This window comes from Schistocerca gregaria, chromosome 1, assembly GCF_023897955.1.
Source record: "Schistocerca gregaria isolate iqSchGreg1 chromosome 1, iqSchGreg1.2, whole genome shotgun sequence".
NCBI classification, from domain to species: Eukaryota; Metazoa; Arthropoda; class Insecta; order Orthoptera; family Acrididae; genus Schistocerca; species Schistocerca gregaria.
Genome location: NC_064920.1, coordinates 480589746 through 480606316, shown reverse-complemented (window position 1 = coordinate 480606316; position 16571 = coordinate 480589746).

Sequence of the window (16571 nt, the reverse complement as noted above, 5' to 3'; positions counted from 1 at the left end):
CATATAATTACACACTGTAATGAGGTCAAAAACATGTCACTGATCACACGTTGAAGGATTCGTATCGACTGTTTCTACCTAACCCGAAACCGTCATTATCTGCTGGGGAGGAAGGATTCATGATTTATTTATTATTGTTCCACTGAGCCGATCCTTTTTCTTCTTTTTTTTTTTCAACCATCAATCGCGCTCTGCAGCTGTCAGTATTTAAAGTGGCAACCCAGCTTTCGAGAGCAACATAAATATACGCGAATTTGCATGATAGGGGAGATGAGGGTAATGAAGTCGTTTAAGTATGATAAGCGCTGCAGATGCGTATCCAGTATCAGATTACTGGCCAGTGCTGATTTATGTCAATGAAACTCCCCCTCTACCCAGAAACTGAAACAACTAACAGCTTTGTATATTTCCTAGAGCGGCGCATGGTAAGTCGGATCTAGTACGAAGCGCGCGAAACCACGCGAAGTACGCAGAACAGCGCGACGCGGCCTCACCGGCTGCTGTTGCGCTCCACGGGCAGCTTGTAAAGCGGCGGCGGCCCTATGTTTTCCCCTCGGCCGGACTACAACACTAATGGGGAAAAGTTGCTTTATGGCGCCCAGCTGGGAATGGCCGCTGCGTTATTATTTTGAATGGCGAGCGATCACGCCGTATTGCGAGCACTTTCTCCCACAGGGAACGGGGGACTGGCTATCGATCCAGGTAGAGCCAGTTAACACAAAGCCTTCTCTCTCTCTCTCTCCCATGACACCCACTACTACGGCCGCCCTGCCATACTGTTATGAAATTCCTACGCCACGTACAATGGCGCTCTTTGTACGGAAGTTGATGCTGCGAAATTATTTGCACACCAATCAACGTGTCGATCAACCAGGAGCAACGTATATTTTTGCAATGGCCACTGCATCGACACTGCGCGTAGACCTATTGTCATGCAGGAAACAAAAATGCTACTCCGAGAAAGACTTGTTGGAAGGTGGACAGATACAACTATCGACACGTGGTACATCTGTGAAACGTAGCTAGTGTCAAGAATGTTTGTCTGCAGCCATCCTTCAGGTAAGACAAAACTTGCACACTCCACAAGACTAGCTCTCGAACGTCTACAGAACCAAGTGCCTCTACATCTATATTTATTTATTTATTTTCGTTTATTTCTCTATCTGGTCCAGTGGGTCCATGCTAGCTACAGCAGCATGGTCATGGAACAAGTCAGTACATAGTTTACAGAAGGTTGACTAGAAAATTCATAGCGTAAATAATTAACAAAACGCAAAAAAATTTCGAGATAGTTTCCGAATTAATAACACATTACAGAGGAAATTTGTTAAGAGCTACGAGGAGCTAATGTACAGAACAAGGGTCTCAGAAGGTAACCTTAAAACTTTGATTCTAATATTTGTGATTTATCACTGTTTTTCCAGTTCTGCAGGAAGCATATTGAAAAAGAAACAGAGTAGAGGGACACCTTTCCTTGCCTAAGGAATATAATCTAAGCGCATATTATGTTAAAATCTAATTTTCACTGCGTGAATGTTTCAGTTTCTTCCAGATTTTCCAGTATCGTAAATAACACATCCCATGGTGTAATATATGAATACTACAGAAAGACATTCTCCAGGACAGTTCAAACTCTCCTGGCATCAGTGTTATCAGTGTAAAATGAATTTATGAACCATCAGTTGCTCTTATTGTAAACCGAAATATCAACCGATTTTAGTCTTGGATCATCTTCACGCATAAGGATTAAAACGATTTAAGTCACCACATTACATTAGTCATTACCTAAATAATATGCAGTGCACACCACGAATGTCAATATATGGCACAGGACCTTTAGCAGCAAACATAGGCCGGCCGTTGTAACGGAGCGGTTCGAGGCGCTTCAGTCTGGGAACGCGCGACCGCTACGGTCGCAGGTTAGAATTCTGCCTCGGGCTTGGAAGTGTGTGATGTTATTACATTAGTAAGGTTTAAGTAGTTCTAAGTTCTAGGGTGATGATGACCTAAGATGTTAAGTCCCATAGTGCTCAGAGCCATTTGAACCATTTTTGAGCAATGAAATAATACATATACACAGAGCAGTACTGAAGAGAAGATCAGGTGATCAGCTCAGATCTTCTATTTAGTACTGCTCTCTGTACATTTACACTGAAGAGGCAAAGAAACTGATACACCTGCCTAAAATCGTGTAGGGCATCCGCGAGCACACAGAAGTGCAGCAATACGACGAGGCATGGACTCGACTAATGTCTGAAGTAGTGCTGGAGGGAACTGACACTATGAATCCTGCATGGCTCCCCATAAACCCTTAGGAGTACAAGGGGATGGAGATCTCTTCTGAACAAACCGTTCCAGATATGCTTAATAATGTTTATCTCTGGGGAGTTTGGTAGCCAGCGGAAGTTTCTAACCTCAGAACAGTGTTACTGGAGACACTCTGTAGCAATTCTGATTCTATGGGGTTCGTATTGTCCTCCTGTAATTGCCCAAGTCCATCTGAATGAGCAATGGACATGAATGGAGGCAGGTGGTCAGACAGGATGCGTATGTATGTTTCACCTGTCACAGTCGTATCTAGATGTATCAGGGGTCCCACATCGCTCAAACTGCACACACCCCGCACCATTACAGATCCTCCACTAGCTTGAATAGTCCACTGCTCATGCGCAAGGTCCAGTGATTCATGAGCTTGTCTCCATACCCGTACACGTCCATCCGCTCGATACAATTTGAATCACCGGCCAGGGTGGCCAAGCGGTTCTAGGCTCTACAGTCCGGAACCTCGCGCCCGCTACGGTTGCAGGTTTGAATCCTGCCTCGGGCATGGATGTGTGTGATCTCCTTAGGTTAGTTAGTTTTAAGTAGTTCTAAGTTATAGGGGACTGATGACCTCGGAAGTTAAGTCCCATAGCGCTCAGAGCCATTTTCAACAATTTGAATTGAGACTCGGCCTACTAGCCAACGTGTTTCCAGTCATCAACAGTCCAATGTCGATGTTGACGGGCCCAGGCGAGGCGTAAAGTTTTATGTCATGCAGTCATCAAGGGTACAAAAATGGGTCTTCGGCTCCGACATACCATATCGATGTTTCACGCAGACGCTTGCTCATGGCCCAGCATTGAAATCTGCAGCAATCTGCGGAACAGTTGCATTTCTGCCACGTTGTACGATTTTCTTCAGTCGTCGTTGGTCCCATTGCTGCAGGATATTTTTCAGGTCGCAGCGATGTCGGAGATTTGATGCTTTACCTGATTCCTGATATTCACGATACACTCGTGAAATGGTCGCATGGGAAAAGACTCACTTCACTGCTATATCAGAGATGTTGTGTCGCATCGCTCATGCGCCGACTATAACACCACGATCAAACTCACTTAAATCTTGATAACCAGCCCCACTGTAGCAGCAGTAAGCGATCCAACAGCTGCGCCAGACGCTTATTGTGCTATTGATGCTATAAGTCCTGTGCCATCTATTGATATTCATGGGCAGCACTACATTATTTAAGTAATGACTAATGTATTGTGGTAGCTTAAATCATTTTAATCCTTATCTGTGAGGATGGTCCAAGACTGAACCCGTTTGATATTTGTGGTGTGCGTACTGTAAGATCTACGGTACACACACCATCAGATTATTTGACTTGCTCTAACGAAGTAGGCGAGTGTCAGCAATATGTCTCGTGGTCTTATCGTGGCGTGTTTATCTTCTGCCGTTAGGTCAGACGATATAAATGCCACTTGCATGCTTAGAGTAGCAGACTGAAGGTGACCAACTTCAAGCAGAACTTGATTAATTTTCACACATATATATTAAAATAATAACAATCATAAACCTTACTTAACTTGATTCTGGATGCTATTTACAATTGACAATCTGAAGTTCCTCTGGTCTTGGTACGTTAATCTTGTTGTCACTTATCTCTGATACTTGGCAAAGTGTCCATTTATCTTCATGGCTATGTACAGGAATATGATAATCTTATTAGGCGCAGACTGAAACTTGACTATAGACTGGTACAGACTGGTGGAGACAAATGCCGACTGACTAATCGGAGGTCTGTACGCTCGTTATAATATCTCGAGCGCTCAGGTATCACTGTGGGAGTGTTATCCACGAGGAGAAAAAGTTCTACGTTAGCAGCAATCTCATTGGCTGCGTTACATATTAAGTAGAATTTGGTCCATCTCTTAGGCAGCGCCATCTCATAGTGCAGAGACTGACGACCGCTGCGCCTGCGCTGTTGTGCTTACTGGGGCGCACTCTAGTGGGAAAGTTGTGTACGGGCTGACTACGCTGAACTATGTACACAACAATATTTGCGTTTAAAATAAAAGCACCTGATGGTTCAAATGTGCATTTCATACATTACTTAATCTCCGTCCCCCTCCTCCTACAAGGTCACCCAACAACGTCAGTACCATGGGCTACGTAGACTTTGCGACCGTGATGTTTTCGACCCTTTTGTATCGTAGGACTTCCGTCCAGGCAGTGTTGTATAATAGCTCCCCCTCCCCCCAGCCACACACACACACTGCTGACTTACGCCAACAGTTCTCAAGCAGCGAGTTTGTTGTCAGTGTCAGTCAGGCAGTGCCCTGATGACAGCCTTCGTTTTCATACAATTTCGTACTCTACTTGAGTTCTATGCACACTGAGAGTAACGGAAATAATTGCAACAAATGAAAGGGAAGCCGCATGTTCTTCAGGACGGTGAACCCTAGCGTGTGTACGGACAATGAATGAGTATGCAAACTGGCTGTACGTGAACTATCAACGGAGTAAGGGCTGAGGCTGTTTACAAATTGAAAATGGCAGAATCATGGCTGAACAACAACATTCTTGCGCACCTGACGAACCACATGTGTATATCAAGAAACGAATGCGTCACTGCAGGAAGAGAGTTCACTACCAAAAAGTCTGTGGCTTTTCGCAAATTTTGGAAGAGCAACTTCAAGACTTCAAAGATAAAAGTTTAGATTGTGCCGCAGATATGCCATATCATGAGAAGCCTAGAACTGCATTGTATAAATCATGAAGAGAAGTACTGGGACGCCCCGGAACCCTCACACTTATTCAGTGATTCAGCTGAGTGAAGACATTTCGAATTTAACTGAAGTTAATAAATAATTGTTAGAAAATTGACAGTGGGTCTGTTTCTGAGAAAAGAACCCTGGTGTTCAGTTTTGAAGAAGTGGAGAAAATCCTGTGTGAAACTGGAACTATTCTTACAGTCGGTACATTTGAATGTCATTCAAAACAGTTCGAACAACTGTGCACCGTATGGAATGAGACTGGAAGCACAGAAGAAGTGAGCAAGGCATTTCTTGTCTTATGTCCTTTTCTCCCACAAAAAGCCAAACTAAATATGAAAGACTTTTTTGGACTGAAAAATGATATCCCTCGACCTCACTGACAGCTAAGTGCTATATTGAGAAATGGGTACAATTCATACTATAAAAATAGTGCTGTCCAGAACATCCCTTTCCAGTTACACTTTCCACTTCAACCATTGTCTGCGGAAAAAATTACAAGAACTAGGATTCAATGAGGAATACAGGGATAGAGGTGAAGTCCGAGCTTTTTGCTGCATATGTACTGCAGTGGCACATTTTCCACCAAACAGCGCTGATGAACCGTGAATCCTAATAATGGAGGTAATGCCCAGTGGAGAAAAGCTCATGAAATTCACAGGCTATGTGGTCAATCAATGGACAGAAAATCTTAGTACACTAAATTAAACGTGGAATGATTTTAACCAGACCCACATGACCCAGAATGCTGTCCAATTATGGCAGAGGAAATTAAATTCAATAATTCAAAAACATCTGAACGTATAATTTCTGATACATAAGTGGGAGGAGAAAGCAGAAAAAGCTGTATGAAATTAAAAACTGAGTCCATTAGCCTGCCTCTTCAAAATAGAAGAAAAAGATACATAGATCTTGACAAAAGATTGAAAAATTTAAGAATATTCGACCATTTTGGCGACTTACGAGTATCATTAAATTTTCTGGTTCTCTTACAAAATACTTTCTGAGATATAAAAATTCATAAAAAACGTCAAGAATTTTTAAACATTTGCTGCAATAAGAGGGTGAAATTAAAAAATAGAAAAACATGCCTATGCACTATGTGCATAGCCAGGTCTAAGCTTGCATAAAATTTGAAGGGCTCCTCTTATTACGAACCGTCGGCACAGCCTTCCCACTGTTGCGTCTTCCTTCGACGGTCGCAAGACCCAGGACCAAAATATTTGTAATCTGAAACATTACTTAGGCGGTACGGATTGCAAACTCCACAACACCATATCATTGGAGCCCATACCCTGTCCCACTCGCTCCCCGCCCTAAAGGTCACCCCTTACCCTCTCCCCTTAAGGACACTCTTGTATACTATTAACTGAACTACGAATGTCTCTAACAAAATTTCGTCCTAGTGGAAATCAACGGAAGACGGTCTAGCAACTCTGTAATCGTATGTATGACGAGTGTCTTCATTCAGTATTGTGCACCTGTAAAAAAAAATTAAATTAAAAAAAATAAAAAGTCACAAATAGACCTGGAATCGAAGTCCTGAATTCTAATATTCTAACACAGATCTCCACCCACTGCAGTTAACCCTGAGGTACAGTTACACCATATTGAATCAAAATACTTATATATGTCATTTTGTTCTTTTGACATCCATTTTGTAGTGGAAATATGCACAATATGAAATTCTGTAGCCATTTGTGGACTGTTGGTATGCAAGAAGTCACACTGTGGCTTCGCAGTGTGAGAATTTCGGTTCGTCTTCGAGCACACTACAAACGCAAACACACACACACACACACACACAAGCCTTTTCCCCATTCCCCCTGCGTATGCATTCATGACATATACCGAACACATCTTCTCCTCGCCCTCTCTGAGTCAACATCTTCCTCCCTCTGTCTCTCCAATTCATCCAAGTCTGTCTGTGAATCCCCACCTCTCCTCTCTCTCTCTCTCTCTCCCTCTCCCTCTCCTTATTTCCTCTCCCTCTATCTGCGTCCATTTCCTTCCTTCACGCCCTCTCTCTTACCATATCTTCCTCCACCATTTGATCATATCCTCCTGCCTCAGTCCTATTCCACCTACCCACTACCTATTTACACCTTCACCTGTCACATGTTTCTCCCTTTCCTCTCCTCTCTCTGTCCATTTCCTCCTTCCCCTTGTTCTGTCTGTGCCCTCCTGTGTACATTTCAACCTGTTCCCAAACATGCTCATCACCTTGTGTAGGCTCTGCAGTACAGTTCAATAAAGCAGGCCAATTTGTATTCGCATAATATTACTGTTATTCAGGCTAGGCTACACCAGGGGCCTGAAAATCATTTATTTGCCCCTAACATACAGTTTCCATGACAGAAAAAGGTCGATAAATCAGATCGATGCCATCCAACACGACGTGTCTGTCTTACAAGGCAGCCTGTATGCCAGGGCCAACTAAAAACACGTTTTCACCTCCATCTTTGCTCCTATTTGAGCTGGTAGTTTCAACCCCACAGTGCTAATACTCATAAGTCCTGCAGTGTCTGTGCCAAATTTGTTTGAAATCGATCCAGGGATACAGAGGAGATCCCATACGTACACATAGATACTCTGCTTTACATACTTCATTGTCAGGAGTCCAAAACGTAATTAATAATGATCAGACATACCGCAGAGTGAGTAACAGTTATCATAATCATGTATCAGCATAATGCAGAAACCTGTTGAAGAAAACTGTAACCTAACTAAGTGATAAAAATCTAATCACTAAACTTTCTACAGAGCCACAATAGTAATTTATAAATTTATGTGAGTGTTAATCAATACCAATGATATATCAATTAATAATTAACTAAATGCTGAGTGATGAGAAAGAAAACACGTGTTTGTAAACAAGAATAACATTTTAGCCAAGAAATGTTTAAAATAACAATTGGTAATATGATGCTGAAGTAATAGTTATTATTCACTATCATACATTTGTAGTATTTATGTTGTTAAGTTCTTATTCTCCTTCCTCTACTTCTTTTAAATCTTCTCTGAATGTCTTGTAATGTGTGTAGCTTGTTTTATAAATAACCAGCAAACTAGAAAGATTTTTTCCTGATCAACAATATTGTCAACATTTTGTGCAATACTCGCAGGGAAACAAGCGACGTTCTGTTCTATAGAGTTAAACCACATTCTCTTTGTGATAAATGAAATCAAAATATACGATCACAGCTGTGTAGGTGCAAAAATACAATTCACTGAATTATACGTAGCAGAATGCTTAGCGTCACTTTGTGAGCGTTATCATATAAAAAGATCTGTTCGGGGCTCCAAACACGTTTACAAAGGATACACCGAACTCTGTTTGACACACAGAAAAGCGGGTGTAGTATAGAGACATCAGCCTTTATCGAACTGCGAAAGAGAGTATGTGTATGAAGCTCGACGTGATGGCATGATAATTAAAAGTGGTTTAAGAGCAAATACATCAAATACACAAAGAGATAAAAGTAAAATACCTATCCGATAAGAATTTCTGTTATGTAAAAGTATTCTGACAGAGAATTTTGTGTAGCGGTACATGCATTGCCTTGAGTTTACGCTTCGCTACAATCTTTCGATATCACGCAAAACCATTAGTAGAATTAAAACATTGCAGTTCTCTGAAAATACGGAATATTTTTAGACAGCAGCAAACATTACGTACGTTAACAGGTGTGGACGCAACGATAATAATACCTGGCTATGGAATTAGGAAAGAAGCGAACTCTTTTAATATAAAGTACCAGTATACAATTGCGTAACATACACAGCTGTATTGGAGGTAATGCATGGCTGTTGTTTTAAATAAAGTACTTTCTCTTTCTCTCTCTCTCTCTCTCTCTCTCTCTCTCTCTCTCTCTCTCTCTCTCTCTCTCTCTCTCGCACACGCACACACACACACGCACACACACACAGCTGTAAGTACTTCCGACGACGTTCATAATCACATTAAACGCCCACTCACACAATTTTTGGCAGGAATTCGACCACAGACTTTTTCAGTGAACGAAACTTGGATTTGACCGTAGAAAGATTAGGGGAGCAGCGGAACAGTAAAGTAGGACGGCCGGGGATTTGAATCCTTTTATCCCAAAAGCAAATTAATAGTCCATTTTTTGTCGTTGTCTTTCGGCTACTCAGTCATTCAGCATGCTTAACGATTTGTTTCAATACGACCGACAGAAGTGACATTTCTTTATGTTTATGCAGTGACGCAGATATGTTCATTCCTTGTTCCTTCTAGACATGGAAGCAGCTTAACTCACAATAACCGCTGGTCTAAATACCACCCACTTCTCGCGTTGAATTTGAATCCCTGATCAGCCTATTTCCAAGCATATTTCGTTGTGTTACTACTGCACTACCTGGCTCCGTCCCTCGAGATGAGAACTGCATTCTTCCGTGGTGAGCTTTGGAAGAACACAGAGCACAACAGAGAGCAAATGAAAACCTCAGTAACAAGTAAGAAACATCCTTTCATATACATTGCGGTGTTTAAATACTCCTTGTGGATAATGTTGCTCCAAATAACACTCGCCGTATTTTCCTTTTTATCTCACAAAATCACATATTCTTGTACTGTATAGCAAGTAGTACACGTAAACGAACTGTCAGAGAACTCAAATTTGCATTCTCGAAAGATATACTAAATTCCAGAGTTTAAATGTACGTAAAACTGCCACTCGGTACATGGAAAAGGAACGTTTGCAAAATTTACATTCAATGCTGGGGTCTAAATTTTCTTTATCACCACTCAGAGTACATTTTATTTTAACTAATACCTCATGTATTTTATTGGAAAACAAAAAGGTCCCCATCGCAGTTCAAATGAAGTTCTTCCTCTGAATGATCATCTAGTTTGCTAGCAGAACCGTGATCACTAGCTAGTATAAAATCGTTTTCTTAGCCATCTGTTGTTTGACCTATATCTTTGACACCCTTATCCATTGAACGACTAACAATTTCGTCAAACTTACTATCACTGAAACGAAAACGTGGCTGCGAATGGATTTTATAGTATACTGAGCAAAACAGGTCTGTAGTTCATGAGGCGTGGTCTTGGAGACCCCACCATGTGTCAGTAGGACGTGTCAACAACAAACAAAGATGGTGACAATGCAACCAATAACAAATCATTGTAGGATTGATTATTTAAAGAGAGTGTGGTGAAACGACCCCTTAGAAAATTATACAAAACTGTGTTTAAACTGACACACAATATTTTTAGCGCAACGCAATCTGACTTTCAATAATCCCTACAAAAGACTAACATTAACCTATACCTTTCAGAAATCACTTACCTCACAAAAAATCTTCGTTACTCTAACTACTGCAATACAGCGAGCACCACTACTGCCAGCTAAATAAAAGATTCAAACTACGAAAGGCACTAACTACTGATAGGCACAGTTAGCAAATGAAAGATTTTAATAGAGAACAAACAACGTATTTACCTTAATAATCATACACTACAATGGCAGACAGCAATGCAAACCAGCCACAGACTGCACACGGCACAGCCAGTGATTTTTATACAGAGCGCTATGTGGCGTTACCAATATAAAAAAACCTTAACAGCCTACTTACAGTGGGGGATAGAGAGGCATTCCCCCAGAACTGACCTCGGAGGGTGACATCCAAAATTTTCGCTCAACGTGAGAGATCACACCTCACCAGTTAAGGGCTATTTACCTCTCCAGAAAAGGAACACAAAACAAGGAGTAATGTAGCGTTCTGGAGCAAATATACCTCACGTAGTCCAAAATACATCGTTGTCCACTGAGCGAGGTGGCGCAGTGGTTAGCACACTGGACTCGCATTCGGGACGACGACGATTCAAACCTGCGACAGGCCATCCTGATTTAGGTTTTCCGTGATATCCCTACATCGTTCAGACAGTTGCCGGGATGTTTCCTTTGAAATGGCACGGCCGACTTCCTTCCCCATCCTTCCCTAGTCCGACGGGACGGTGACCTCGCTATTTGGTCCCCTCGCACGAATCAGCCAACGATCCATGTCGTTTTAGGAGGACATTTACCAATTTCAAGCAATACGGCGAACGGAAGCGAAAGTTGACTAATATGCGAGGAAGAACGGAGTGAGTAGTTTAGTGTTACTAAGTACCCCACACGTTTACCCACCTGAAAAAAAAACACCATGAACTACAGAACTGCGAAGAGAAAGCCTTTCTTCAAGAGTATCTGTCTCAGCTATGTAATATATATAAACACTGAAAGTACTGTTGTATATAACTCTACAGAAATCTGACTGTATCTGTTCTCGAAACTTAACACGCTAAGCGTCAACTTTGAAAACACGGACGTGAATCAGATCCGGATCGAACCAGCGCGGCTGTTTCCCGCGCTCGTTTAGGCAACCCGGGGCCGCCCACCGAATTCCTCAGCATGGAACAAGATACACAAACTGTTAAAATAGATAACACGCAGAAAATACGATTAGTTTACATGATTCACAGGCTAGTGGCCCACACGATTTATTCCTATTAGGTTACCTTGACGACAGGAGTGTCAAGTCCTCGGAAAGCGAACGCTATACTATACGAGGTAAACGCTGGGAGAACGACGAAGAAAAATACCGTTTCTTGCGGAAAACTGAAGTACGATAGTGACGACTTGTATCTCCGAAATATGCCCTCTCCCGTCATTAGACACACTGGGATCTTTTTTGTGTGCTTTTATCATTTCTTGCATCAAAACGTGAATATGTGTGCCTGTAAGTGAATGCGTGACATCTCTTATCAACTGTGCTACTGCAGGTATGAAATACGAGGGGCATTATATAATTAACGCAACACATTTCTCTCGGCCTATTTCGGTTGGAAAAAGTGCAGAATTTGTTGTGGGACATAGTGGAATATTCCCGCTTCAGCCGCTGTAGTTTCATGAAGTACCTACAGGTGGCGTCGCTATTACGAAGGCTTTAAAATGGCGTGTGTAATGGAGATGCGTTACAGGAGAGAGCTGTCAGTGAGTTTCTTTCGCGGGAACAGCAGAGCATCGGAGATATTCATAGGCACTTGCAGAAATCTACGGAGACCTGGCAGTGAACAAAAGCACGGTGAGACATTGGGCGAGACGACTGTTATCGTCGCAGCAAGGTAGCGCAAGCCTGTCCGATCTCTCGCATACCGCCCGGCCGCACACAGCCGTGACTCTTACAACTCTGGAATGTGCAGACACTCTCATTCGAAGCGATGGACGGATCACAATCAAACACATCACTGCGCAACTGAACATCGGTTTTGGTAGTACTGACACACTCATCCACTAGTTGGAGCACTCATAGGTGTGCAACTGCTGGTTTCCTCGCCGCCTAACAAAAGACCATGAAGAATAATGAAGGACCATCTGTGCGGAACTGCTTGCGCGTTACAAGGCTGATCGTGACAATTTGCCGTCGAAGATCGTCGTAACCAATTAAACATGGGTTCAACACTTCGAACCGGAAACAATACCGCAAACCGTGGAGTGGCGCCGTTCCAACTTTTCTCCGAAAGAAAAGTTGAGGTCCGCTACCTCAGCCGGTAAAGCCATGGCGATGGACTTCTGGAACTCTGAAGGGTTCATTCTGTTTGATATTATTCCTCACGGCACAAAGATTAGTTATGATGTATATTGTGCTACCCTCATGCAACTGAAGAAATGACTTCGTCATGTTTGTCGCCACAGAAATGCAAACGAACTTCTCCTTCTCCGTGGCAACTCAAGACCTCACATTAGTTGCACACGCAAGAAAAGCTCTCAAAACTTCATTGGACTGTTCTTCCTCACCTGACCTCCAGCCCGGATCTCGCACCTTCCGATGTCCACCTGTTGGCCCAAAGAAGGGTGCACTCCGCTGGGAGCAGTACATGGGTGATTGGGAGATTATTGGCGCAACACCACGTTGACTAAGACATCGACCAGTAGAGCGGAACTATGCGCTCATGTAGACCGTCCCAGGCAGATGGCGAGAGGCCGTCGCACTGAACAAAATGGTCAAATGGCTCTGAGCGTTATGTGACTTAACTTCAGAGGTCATCAGTCCCCTAGAACTTAGAACTACTTAAACTTAACTAACCTAAGGACCCCACACACATCCATGCCCGAGGCAGGATTCGACCCTGCGACCATAGCGGTCGCGCGGTTCCAGATTGTAGCGCCTAGAATCGCTCGGCCACTCCGGCCGACCGCACTGAACAGATGTTATGTAGAAAAATAGACTGTTGTAACCAAAAGAGTGCGAAATAATTTCGTGTATTGGAATCACATGCTTTTCTAAAAAAAAAATGTGTTGCATTGCTTATTGAGCGCCCCTCGTATGAATATGGAGTGTTTGACATCCAAAGGTAACAGGTATAATTACGAAATTACCAAATTTCAAATGAAGTTATGTAAAGAAAAATGTTTTTCTTATTATTCCCACTCATTCCTCTTGAAATAGAGTTCGGCATGTAGATCTACGTTCGCCCCTCGTCGCTAAACAATGAGTCTTCTGAACCAGAGTTAGCAATATGCATTTCCGAAATTAGTCGTCTTAATTTGTTTGGTCCTCCTTGCATCCTTCTTCCATCCGCACTCCTATGTAGACTTTTTTACTATGACGTGAGTTCCTGTCTGTGCATTTCCGGTCCTTCGATGACGCCATTTTCTCGGTGACTGTCTTCACGCTGACGTCTAGTCTGTTGATGCTTGTTTTGTGATGCTGGTGTGTCAAAGTCACTCCACTTATCAGACACAGCATTGGTTTTTCCATCAAAGTTTAGTCGATTACTCAGTGTCGTTTTGGGACAGGTACCAATACACTGCCAATCGCAGCGGCAAAGTGTTGAACTGTACGATATACTAGTTTTTATGGTGGAGTTGAATTACTGTTCCACATAAATATCCTGTAATGTTACATCATTTTATCCAGGCTGCAGTTTCTCATATTTATGGATCCTCATTTGTGTCGCTATGGTTTTATGTAAGTCACCCAGTGTGATACCGCTTAATGCGTATCGACCAGGGCTTAATTGCTTCCTAAATTTTTAATTTGGTAGAGTCGTATAAAGAGAAATACACTAAATAATGATTACGCAAGGATATTTTTAGCACATAACCATGAAAGGGGGGTAACGTCAAGTTACTTGCGAAGTTTGTTCAAGTTGCAACATCTCCACGCACAAAACATTAACAAAAAAATGGAGATTTCGTCATTTCTCAATGTAATCTCTCTGAAACAGGACACACTTTTCATATCGTCAACGCCATGATTCCACGGTCGCTGCCAAGGATTGTTTAGGAGTCTGTATTGAATACTGCAACAACACCTATCTAATAAAGGCCTGACTGGAGAATATGCGATTCAGAACGTGAGTTTCATTGTTGTAACTAGCCATGTATCCCTAGGATCTACAGCATCTGAGTAATGAGAATGAGAAACCACTTCAAAGTTTTTTCCACGGAGAAACTCGTGCGTCGACTTCCCCCGACTACATACACCATTATCTTTGTGAAACTGTAATGTGCAGTTTTCTCTTGCCGTTTCTCTAGCACTGTTGCTAGGGGTTTGTTCTTCAAAACATCTTGGTATCTCATACCTGGCACCATTGTGCTCTTCGGCGATTCTCCAAAATAATTGTCCCTACTCGGGTGATCACGTTGTCTGATCCGTTGGGTGTGAGCACGAGATTGGTTTGGTTTGTCTCCAGAGGGCGTTAGACGTTATTTGAAATGTTACAATCACGAACGCACATTTGTTACATTCATGACGCAATGACTAGTTGTCTCACTTAACTAGCGATCAATTTAAATGTGCCACACCACGGAAGTGGAGAAAGCGAACGATTAATCTCTATGCTTGTAAGAAAAGTCACCACTTCTAATGTAGAACATCCAGTCTCGCCGCAGCAACTAGAGTTCTTTGTCCTGTAAAGCGCTGCCACCTGCGTCACTCTTATAAAAAAAAAGTTGTTGGATATTTGAAGCTAAAACGAATGTTTCTATCGGCTCCCAGTTCAGAAAAACATCGAAAAACTTGTAAGTTGAATATATGAACGTTGTCGCCAATTAATTAGGAGTATTTCAAAGCGTCATATCCAAAGAATATTGCGGGGTTCGCTTGCAAATCACCTCGTGCACGAGAGTGTAGAGGGTTTATCGCTACTTTAAAGATGCAGGCTCGGCTTCAGCGTTCAAAAAAAACAACGCAGTAATGGGCTTCTTTCGACGAAGGAGGAAGGTACGTAAATCCAGTGCCCTGCTAGAAAACTCTGTGTAAACGCAGGCTGTTAATTGTCAGTTATTCAAACAACCAAATAAATGTTTAGTAATGAAATGTTGCCCGAATGACGACTTTATAATGTAAATACACTTAAAAGAAAATACATTTTTTTTTGTTCCTGACCATGACCTCCATCGTCATAAAGGCGAGAGTGCTGCTCTTAATAGCTTCCTAAGAAAGAAATCCAACGAACTTCCTGAGTGAGAAAGAAGTGGCAGATGAAATATTACCATTTCTGCAAGATGAGTCAGTGGAATGTCTGGTCTTGTATACGTTCGACTGTTTGGACAATGTAAATGAAGAGACAATGAAAACTGATATTGAAACGGGTGTCAAGCCATTTATTCATCATCCTTGTCGGACAGAGACTCACAAACCCCGTTTCTTGTAAAACTTAGTAAAGGACAAAAAAATTGTTCAAATGGCTCTCAGCACTATGGGACTTAACATCTTAGGTTATCAGTCCCCTAGAACTTAGAACTACTTAAACCTAACTAACCTAAGGACAGCAACCAACACTCAGCCATCACGAGGCAGAAAAAATCCCTGACCCCACCGTGAATCGAACCCGGGATTAGTAAAGGACAATCGCTGTCCAAGGAGCGGGTACTAAATATAATTACGTACAAGGAGGATCATCTGCAGCGTAGTAAAACAGCAGTTGTGAACACATTTCGAATAAGTGGGTTACAATATGACCGTACAGTGGGTAAGCTAAAATATTGATAGTCAGAGAAGGACAAAGCGCACTTGTTATAAAACTGTGTTTCAAGGTGCTCAACACAATTTAGAGGACGTGCATGACAGTGACCTACCCCGCTGTGCACATCAAATTGAGCGCGACATAGTTTACACTGATTTCAAGGGAAACAGTGGACGGTGGCGTTACTTCAGACACTCTTACAGAATTGGAACACGTAAAATAAAGAAAATTTAACTATTTTTTGACGATTCGCAGCAAACTGAGAAATCGGCTACAAAATTTGTAGGTGGGATAAATGAATTTATCTCATTGTTCAGTAAGGCATTTGAGTTCAGCTCCGACCAATCGGCATTAGAAGAGAAAATCCATATGAAAAGGACACTGGAAATTAGAGGTACCAAGATGTTCTTTTTAATGTCTTTGTTGGAAGATGATGATGATGATGATGATGATGATGATGATGATGATTATGGTGACAGAAGGGAGAGAATGAAACCCGGTGCTGGCACATAGCTTACTTCCCGCGAATAGCACCAAGAGGACTGCTAAGCTTA